Source organism: Gossypium hirsutum, chromosome A12, assembly GCF_007990345.1.
Source record: "Gossypium hirsutum isolate 1008001.06 chromosome A12, Gossypium_hirsutum_v2.1, whole genome shotgun sequence".
NCBI classification, from domain to species: domain Eukaryota; kingdom Viridiplantae; phylum Streptophyta; class Magnoliopsida; order Malvales; family Malvaceae; genus Gossypium; species Gossypium hirsutum.
The window spans coordinates 79,556,273-79,565,581 of NC_053435.1; the positions used below are offsets into that span (position 1 = coordinate 79,556,273).

Below are 9,309 nucleotides of genomic sequence, written 5' to 3' on the forward strand. Positions count from 1 at the left end.
CGAAGAATATGTGTAAAATGGATTTAGCCCGGATGGATAATCCGAATTAGGGTCTGAATTTAGCCTGGACTGGTAATTCAGATCCAAGCTCATTAGAGTAATTGTCGTTGCAGGGGATTTAGCCTGGACTGGTAATCCCGACAATACTCTATGAGTTTATATTGCAGGGGATTTAGCCTGGACTGGTAATCCCGCTGCAAGGTTGAGGTTCGCGGGAGTGTGCTCTCTGAAATGGATATGTGCGCACATGAATATGAATTGACGGACCCGGAATTGTACACTAAATGTGTACCTCTGAAAATCCATCGAAATTCCGATAAATTCAACGGGATAAATATGGAAAAATAACAAGGAAATGGAAATCATGGTATTGACGAGCTCATCAATCATGGTATATATATTATTGATACATGAAAATTATTGTACTAACTTGAATGTTGAGTTTGTGTATGTTAGGGCAATAATGCATTGAATGGATATATGAATGTTTATTATATTGTATTGAAAATATTAGGTAAGTATAATTCTTGTTACATGAGCTTACTAAGGACAAAGTGCTTACCCTGTTTCCTTTTTCCCTGTTTTGTAGTGTTAAGAGCTCAGAGGTCGGATTTGGTCGGAGACACATCACACTGTCAACCTCAGGATTTCGGTATATAAAGAAACTTTATTTTGGAAATCAATGGCATGTATAAGCTAACAAAGTAAATGTTAACGTGAAATGAATGTAAAGTTAGCCATTAGTATGGTTAACAAACCTGATTATAGATATGTGATGACGTTATCTTATATAAATGCATGAATCTATCATGAAAATATGTTGAATTGATTTGGTTGATGTGGATTGGTCTCGATTTAATATTACAGGGAAGGTTAGATATTTATAAAAGGGCTATATTGAATATAAAAAAAATTAATTCGTAAACTCCGGTAATGCCTCGTACCCTATTCCGGCAATAAATACGGGTAGGGGTATTACACATGTGTTTAAATTTTAAAAGGAATGTTCGGTTATCTTGGTTCAAAGAGGAAGTCGAACCCTGTAAATTAGGACACGACCTTTCGAATCTCCAAACACGGAACATTATCTTAATTTTAAAAATTTCTTTTTATGCATCAAGTAAAAATTAACATAACACTTAAAATGGTATATATTTAGTTTATTCGGGTATGGTATAAAAATGGACAAATATATTTAAATGTAACACTGGGCACAAATATTACCCCAATATATAATAACGGGTAAAAAATAGATGACATAACAAGTGAATAAATCAATAAAATGAAAATACTAAGCTATTGAATGATGATAATACACTATAATGATGATAAAATAAATAAATAAATAACAATTTATGTAGCACCCCAAACCCGGCCCAGACGTTATGGTCGGATCCGACATGCCACATCGAAGCATTCAAAACATTTTATATTGTTGATCCAGAAAAACCTACTTAGTGTTTTAAAAGATAATTTCATTATAGGTTAAAGTGAATGGAAGCTGTGCACCAGGTAGGAAACCGGAAAAGAGGAGGTGAGTCTATCGGACTACTTAAGTACCAAGCTCCCTTCGGATCCAATCCTAGACATGCACACCGCCATTGCCACACCTTAACGTCATGTATATTTCTAGGAAACCGATTTGATTGAGTCATTTTTAGGGAAAGTGATTAATTTTGGAAAATACTTTCATTGCGGAAGCTTTGCTTGTTGTCGTGTTATTTTGAAATCAATTGTTGTTTTTTTTTTGAAAACGCGCCCTAAAGCTATCCAATTTCAACAGTTAAAATAAGTAATACCTATCTTAGTAATACATATTAAAACCATCAAAAATAATTAAGCGGCCTTATTACATTTAAAAACCCAAAACTTCAAACGTAAATAAAAGGATGTCCAGTTGACCAGAAGAAAATCAAACTTTCAGAACGAGTGGCCACTCCGAATTCCCTCACAGCTCCAAGCCCACTATGGTTGGGGATTTCCTGCGTGGATGAAAATAAAATGGGTGAGTTTGGGGAAACTCAGTGTGTAAGGAAAACCCATTCAAAGCCCAAGTCAGCTCAAGCCTATTGGGCCTAAGCCCATTCAGGTAACAGTGGTACTGGACCAGAGCCCTTTTCAGATTACAATAAATTGGGCCTTAGCCCCTTATTCAGATAACAGTATGGCCCATAGGCCCATTTCAAAATACATGCAACATCAATAACATATGCAAGCCCATTTGGGGAGACTACTCAACCCACCAACCACTACACTCCACCCGTACCAGCCCTACACTCCATGTGGGGAATAGGTCAACCCACCCAGCCCAACACTCCACAGTTGCAGCCTTGCTGCTCAGTTAACAGTAAATTGAGGCAAAGCCTCCAGTACGTGGACAAGCCACTTTCAGTACTTCCTCCGTCAATATCCCAATCCCATGCATCAGATAATAAAAACATGGCATGCAGTAAATAACAACAGTCAAACATGCATTTAGGTCAATTTAACCCTAGGGGTATTTCGATAATTTATCTACTAGGAGTAAAGCTGTAAATTTTCCACTTTTAAAGGTATTTCAGTAATTTATCTATTTTAGGGTTTTTCATGCATATTCCTACTTTTCACGTACTAACAGAATCACGTACCGAGGGTTCTTACCGAATTGGGCCCGTTGGCCCATCATTCCAATTTTGGCCCATTAAGCCCAAAAATATCGAGGGTACAGAAATCATGCACTTTGCAGTCCAAATTTTGCAGCTTACCAAAACATTAATCGATTTACCTCACGAGCATTCGCACACTCGCAAATCTACAAAATACCGGTTTTCGGCATTTTGGCTTTTCGACTTTTGCCGATCCAGACTAAGAAAGAGGGTGTTAGCTACACACCTGTTTGCGACGATATGCTGACGAGATCCACACACGAACCGCCTACAATTGGATTACTAACACGTTAATCTAACTATTCAAATACAAACTACGTATTAACCCCTTACAATATTCGGCCAACCACACCTACAGATCATAGTAAGCTTATAAGAAATCAATAAGCAACTCATTAACAAATTTTTGTCAATGTTTACCACATAATCATAATTTCACTGCAAGTTGTCTTCCTGAGCAACAGTCACTAAATCATTTATAACTGGAGCTACGAAACTCCAAATCAAGTGCCGTTAATTTTCCCTAAAAATAGACTCATATATCTTATATCCATAAAATTTTCAGAATTTTTGGTTTGGCCAATAAATACCAGATTTTTCTTAAAGTTTCCCATGTTTCACTGTTTGACTAATCTGACCACTCTTCATTACGAATCAAATTTCTCATTGTACAGAATTCAAAATATGTTCTCGTTTATTTCATTTGAAACTAGACTCATTAAGCTTTAATTACATAATTTATTCACCTTCTAACTCATCTCTCACAATTTATGGTGATTTTCCAAAGTCACATTACTGCTGCTGTCCCAAGCAGATTTATTACCAAATCACTCTTTCACACATAACTTGCATGCATGTTATTTAAACATGTATATCACCAATCAATCATCACATATCTATGAATTTACTTAAGTATAGTATCCATTTCATCATTTTAAAGCACAACATGTTAGCCAATTTTTCCCCTTAGCATCTAAGGCACATGCATGCTCATTTGTTTGGCTCAACTTCACCTATCTTCCATTTTTCATCAAAAGAACATGAAATAACAACCATTTCCTTCATTTTAATTCATAACCAAATGCTGACAACACAACCAAAAACCAAAATATGCTTCAAGAGTTAAGGTAGAATCAAGAAAAACTCATGAACATCAAGATAGAAGCAAACTACCATGAACTTACCTTCAATTTTCTTCCCCAAGTGACCGAATATTCAAGAGCTTTCTCCTCTCCTTTCTCTTCTCTAACTTTAGGCTATGATGAACAAAGATGAACCGGAAGCAATCCACTAGCCATACGGAGGTGAAAACCTCACGAAAGCATAGTTTCTTACTCCCACTTAATAGGTATAACCACAACGGTCATGCAATGTAATGCCATATTTATTAAACAAATCTAGAAACAAAACAATTATGCAAACAAATGCAATTAAAAGAATCATGATCTTCAAAACAAATTCTCAATTCTCTGACAAAAGGATGGCAAATAATCAATTTTATGGTCTGACTCTTTTTGCTCACTCCCCAGTAGAGTCGCCAAGTTGTCGAAACTTTTTTTTTATTTTGAAAACAATGGGATCGACTTTTGAAAACCAAAATGTGGAGTCGCCACCAACCTCTTGATTTAGGTGTGATTGGACCACCTATTAAAACGTTTTATTTAATGGGAAATAAATTTGGTTTAGGAGAAATAAAGAAAACGGGTTCGGGAGTCGATTACGCATGAGGAAGGGTTAGCACCCTCATTACGCCCAAAAACTGGTACCAAATTGATTTGATGCTGTCCTTAGATCAAAAGTTTTTTTTAAAATATTTTTCGAAGTATATAAAAATGTTTTAATAACTCAAATTTGCTATCAAAAATTTCTCATTCCGAAGATATGCGGTTTCATACCCAGTACGGTTGGATACGATCTCTTATACCTTTAAGATACGATCGATTTTTGAATTTTTTAAAAACTTATACATTAAAAGTATAAAAGGTTATCTAAATATTTGGTTCATCGGAAAAGTCATACCCAGTACGATTGAGTACAATTTTTCCGAATTCCCCAAATATTAGATATTGCCTTATTTTAAAAACTTTAAATAATTGAAATTTCGAAATTTGCTTAAAAAAACATGTTTATTCATTTTAAAATTGATGAAATATTTAATGCATTATAAAAAAATAATAAATATGAAATAATATACTCAAAATATAATAAACCTTGCTTAATATGTCTAACAATCATTCTAGGTATAATGTAACAAAAAAAATTCTTTAAACATGGATAATAAATAATAGAAACTAATATACATGGTCATAACACAAAATAAAATGATGTACAAAAATATGTATGAAACAAAACGAAGAATTAATGGTCATATAATATATATAAGTTGACACATTTGCATAAAACTTGGGATATATGTTTATTGAAATAGTTATTATAAATTTCAAAGTTCAAATCAAATTATGCACAAAATATTTAAAACTCAAATTTATTCAAAAATTAATAATTCACAAGATAATTTAAATAATGTATTAAATATGAAGGAATAATATACAAAGTAAGTTTATGAAACCTTTATATACAAATAAACATTGAGTATAATTACTGATAAAAAAATAATGTATAAAAAAAATGAAGTAAATATATAAGTTGTATAAGTAACAAAATATATATATGAAAAAAACATAAAGATAATATGAAATACAGTAAATTATATGATTTGAAAGGGTTCTTAAAAATATTATACACATAAATGATTTAATATATATATATAGAAAAATATTTACATAAAGTTATATGAAGATAATAACATATACCATAGTAAAAATAATTTAAAATATGACATGTACATGTGAAAAAATGTTAGAAATAATTATATGTCAAAATATCCTTTGATTAAAATATGAATTATAAGGTTAACTTAATTTTATTATAAATTATATACATAATAAAAAAATACAATTAATTACAAGTTTATTAAAATCTATATATATAAAGATATCAAAGCTTTAATAATAGGTGCAAACTAAATATAAATACAAAATATGTGAGATTTTCCTTTTGAATAAGAAATATATGTGAATAAATCTAAAAGAAATTATATGTATAAAAATACCAATGTTTAAAAATGTATTTAAATTATATATACCAATAATTTTTGTATATGTAAAGTTAAAATTTAACTAATGTATATAACATGTGATTTCATTTTAAAAAACAAATACATATATATCATGTGGACCAAAAAAATAGTTCAATAAATGTATAATAATTAATTGTTAATAATATTCATGGAATAAAACCAATTATTATGAGGTATATACATGTATAATAACACATAGAACATTACAAAAAATAATGTACAGCAATGTGAAAATTCAATTACCACAAATTACAACAAATAAATAACCAATAACAAATGAAACAATTAATATGAACATTGCAAATAATATAAATGAAAAAAAATAAAAATAAATAAATATTTACATATTAATAAAGTAACTCAAAACATATAAATAAATAAATCAAATCCAAAACTATAACCGAAATTTAATAAATTATAAAAATCAAAGTAGAAATAAAAAGAATACTTTATAACGAAAATATGTCTCAAATAATAAAAGGATCCATGTTTAATATACGTGAATTCACAGGGATTAATATTGCAATTATTCCCGATCCTGAAACACTGCATGGAGACATGGATTAAAATGCAAAGCCATCTAAATTTTTGGAATCAATTAAAAAAGAACATAAAACAAATCAGACGCAGAAGGGAGCGGATCAGAACGCAGCGCAAAGAAAAGGGACCTGCCGCATAAATAATCCCTTTGAGGCGCAAAGGCGCAAATCCGGGGCTCCAGGCGGGTAAGCGCGCGGACCTTTCCGCTCCTGTGCGACACCGTTTCGCTTTTAATGTTAAAACCCTATTTCCATTCTTTCCTTCTCAAAGCAGATGCAAAAAAAAAAACAAAACCCTTGCTCTGTGTGGGTTCATTTCATCACGCAGCCATGAACATCCATCAGTTTGATGGCCAGTGGTGCGGATAAGGTCCAGATCTAGCCAACAAGGGTTGCGTTTCCAAAAATCAGGTAACCTCACTCCTTTTTTTTACAAAAAAAATGTGAATCTTATACTGTTTTTTTTTAAAACAAAGTGAAATAAATTTCACATATATTCAAACAAAACTTTAATCTCACTCGACCCTCGCCCACATCTATGTATATCTGAGATGTTTGGGGCTTTTCATCGGCGTCGATTTAGATTTCTCCCTTTTATTATTCGTGCTACATCTGCGAATCAATCAAAGAAAATATAGAAAGGAAAAAAAAAATTTGGGATTCACCTTTCGAATTTTTGAGCTAGATTTTGAATATCTAATGTGCATGCGTATATTGAGTGTAATGTGTGTGTGTAAAATTTCTGGAGTACAAAATGAGGCCTTTTTATAGCCGAAATTACAGAAAAATAGCGAAAAAAATAGTATATTTTCTTGCTGTCATCTGCCCATTTCTGTTATTCCATTTCTTCTCGTGTGTTCTCTTGCAGGAACGGCCGTACAGAGGAGCGACCTTGGTGACGGGGAGACTAAACGTCAAAAATTTTTACGAGAGGCTGACCTTCTGGTGCCATTCTGGCTTACTCCAGAAGCTTCTAGCATTCTCAGGATGCTGAGACAAATTTAATTTTTGGGTATATTGGGCCTCTGTTTTTGGGCTAGATTTAGGACGTGAGTTAATTTTTATTGGGCTTTGGAAATTTAGAATTTGGGTCAAACATTATGTAATTAGGGCTAAAGAATTTTGGGGTATTTGGTTAGAAAATGGGTTTATTGGAATTGGGTTTTAATTTTATGTAAAGGGTTTTGGGTTATTTGTTTAATTGGGTTAGGTGTTTGTAAATGGACTTTTTGGACTATTTATTTGGGTTTATTTATTTGCAAATAGGCCCGGGCAAAATTGGTTAACTACAATAATAATAATATTATTATTATTAACATTAACGAATAATGCGTAATAAGCTGGAAATGTAAACATTATGAAAGTAAAATAAGGGCAAAGAAATAATAAATAAAATAATAAAAATGAAAAGTTGAAATTAAATAAATAAAGGATTCAATTGGAATTAAAATAAAATTAAGGGCATAAATTATAAAAATAAGTAAATAGACTAACGAAGGCTAGAATGTAACACACTAAAAAAGGTTAGGGATTGAATAGAAAAATATTCCTAAACAAAGGACTAAGGTGCAACACGCTAAGAAAAATAAGGGTTGAAAGGGAAAATATCTTAGACTTCCTTATGTGCATCGTTTGAAGGGACCAAAATAAAGGAAATTGAAATTAAACGGGATAAATTTAAAAAGACAAAAATAGAAATAGGAATGTATTGAAAAAGGTGTAAAAAGCGGAAGGACCAGAATGGTAATTAGACCTTCATCGCGAAAACATGCGAATCCTAAAATCTCGAGTCTGGGAATGAGGTTATTTTTAAAACGAAACCGTTTTGGCGCCTAAAGCTTTGGCGCAAAACGACGTCGTACAGGACCTTATATAAATAAAAAAATAGAACAAAAAAACATTTCAATAGCATTTTTTTTAAAAATTATCCTTTCTCACTTTTTCTCCGTGGGTATAATCCAGAATCCGACCATGGAGGCCGTCGGCAGCTCGTCATGGCCACAGGTCATCAGCGACGGTGGCTAGCAAGAATAAGAAAGCTCCTTTTAGCCTTTTTTGGCCTGAATTTGAAAAAAACCAAAAAAAAAAAAAGAAATCTTTGACCCTTCACCTAGCCATTTTCGATGTCGGAGAAGGTCTTTGATGACAGAGTAGACGAAGCGATCTAGGTGAGAAACATTTTTTACTTTTATTTTATTTTTTAAATAAAACAAAAATAAAAAAGGAATCACCTTTGTTAATGTTTTTCATCTTTTGATTGTTTTCTCTTTTTGTGTGTGTGTGTGTATATTTCTCTGTAACCAATTAAAACTAGGGTATTGACCCTTATAGCCATGAGTTACACTGTTTGTTATTGTTCTTTTGTATTTCCTCTATTATTTCGTGCTATCTATGCTACTGTTCTTGCCACTGTTTTGTTTTTGTCTTTTTTCTTTCTCTTTTCTTGTAGGTGACGAAGTCAACAGAGAGGAGAGGCAGGCCCTTTACTCTTTTGGTGAAATGGAGGCCAAGACGTGTCAGTCTTGGGACAAAGAGCTTCGGGCAGTGAGCACTCAAAAATGGGAGTGAGGCGCTTCTGTAAAATAATTTGGGCCACTGGGCCTTTTGTTTTTGGTTTGGGCCATTTGGGCCTCCCTTTTTTTGTAATTGGACTATTAATTTTTTTTATTTGGCTTGGTCTGGGCCCGAGGAAAAATGACCTATTACAGCTGCCTCTCTTTACTCATTGACATGTAATGGAAATGGAGCAAAGACCTTAAGAAGGGTTAATTTTGCCTGGTCTTGCCGAATCTCAACTTCTTTGGTGTTTCTCTTTTCCAAGTAACTTCATTCTAACCCACTGCAACTTTAGAGGTACAGGGTTTGTCGCTTTAATCTACTCTACTGTAACTTTAGGGAGATAAGATTAGTAACTTCAATCTGCTCCACTGCAACTTCCAAGAGATAAGATTCGTAACTCGTAGCTTTAATATATTCCACTACAACT

General features: G+C 32.7%; 1 long non-coding RNA gene across 1 annotated transcript; it reads left to right on the forward strand.

Annotated features, from left to right (window-relative positions):
- The first annotated feature begins 6,196 nt into the window (after positions 1–6,196).
- Positions 6,197–7,560, forward strand: LOC107923684 (uncharacterized). The gene is made up of 2 exons (XR_001691603.2): positions 6,197–6,734; positions 7,192–7,560. It is a non-coding gene; the product is annotated as an uncharacterized lncRNA (long non-coding RNA).
- The last annotated feature ends 1,749 nt before the right edge of the window (positions 7,561–9,309 follow it).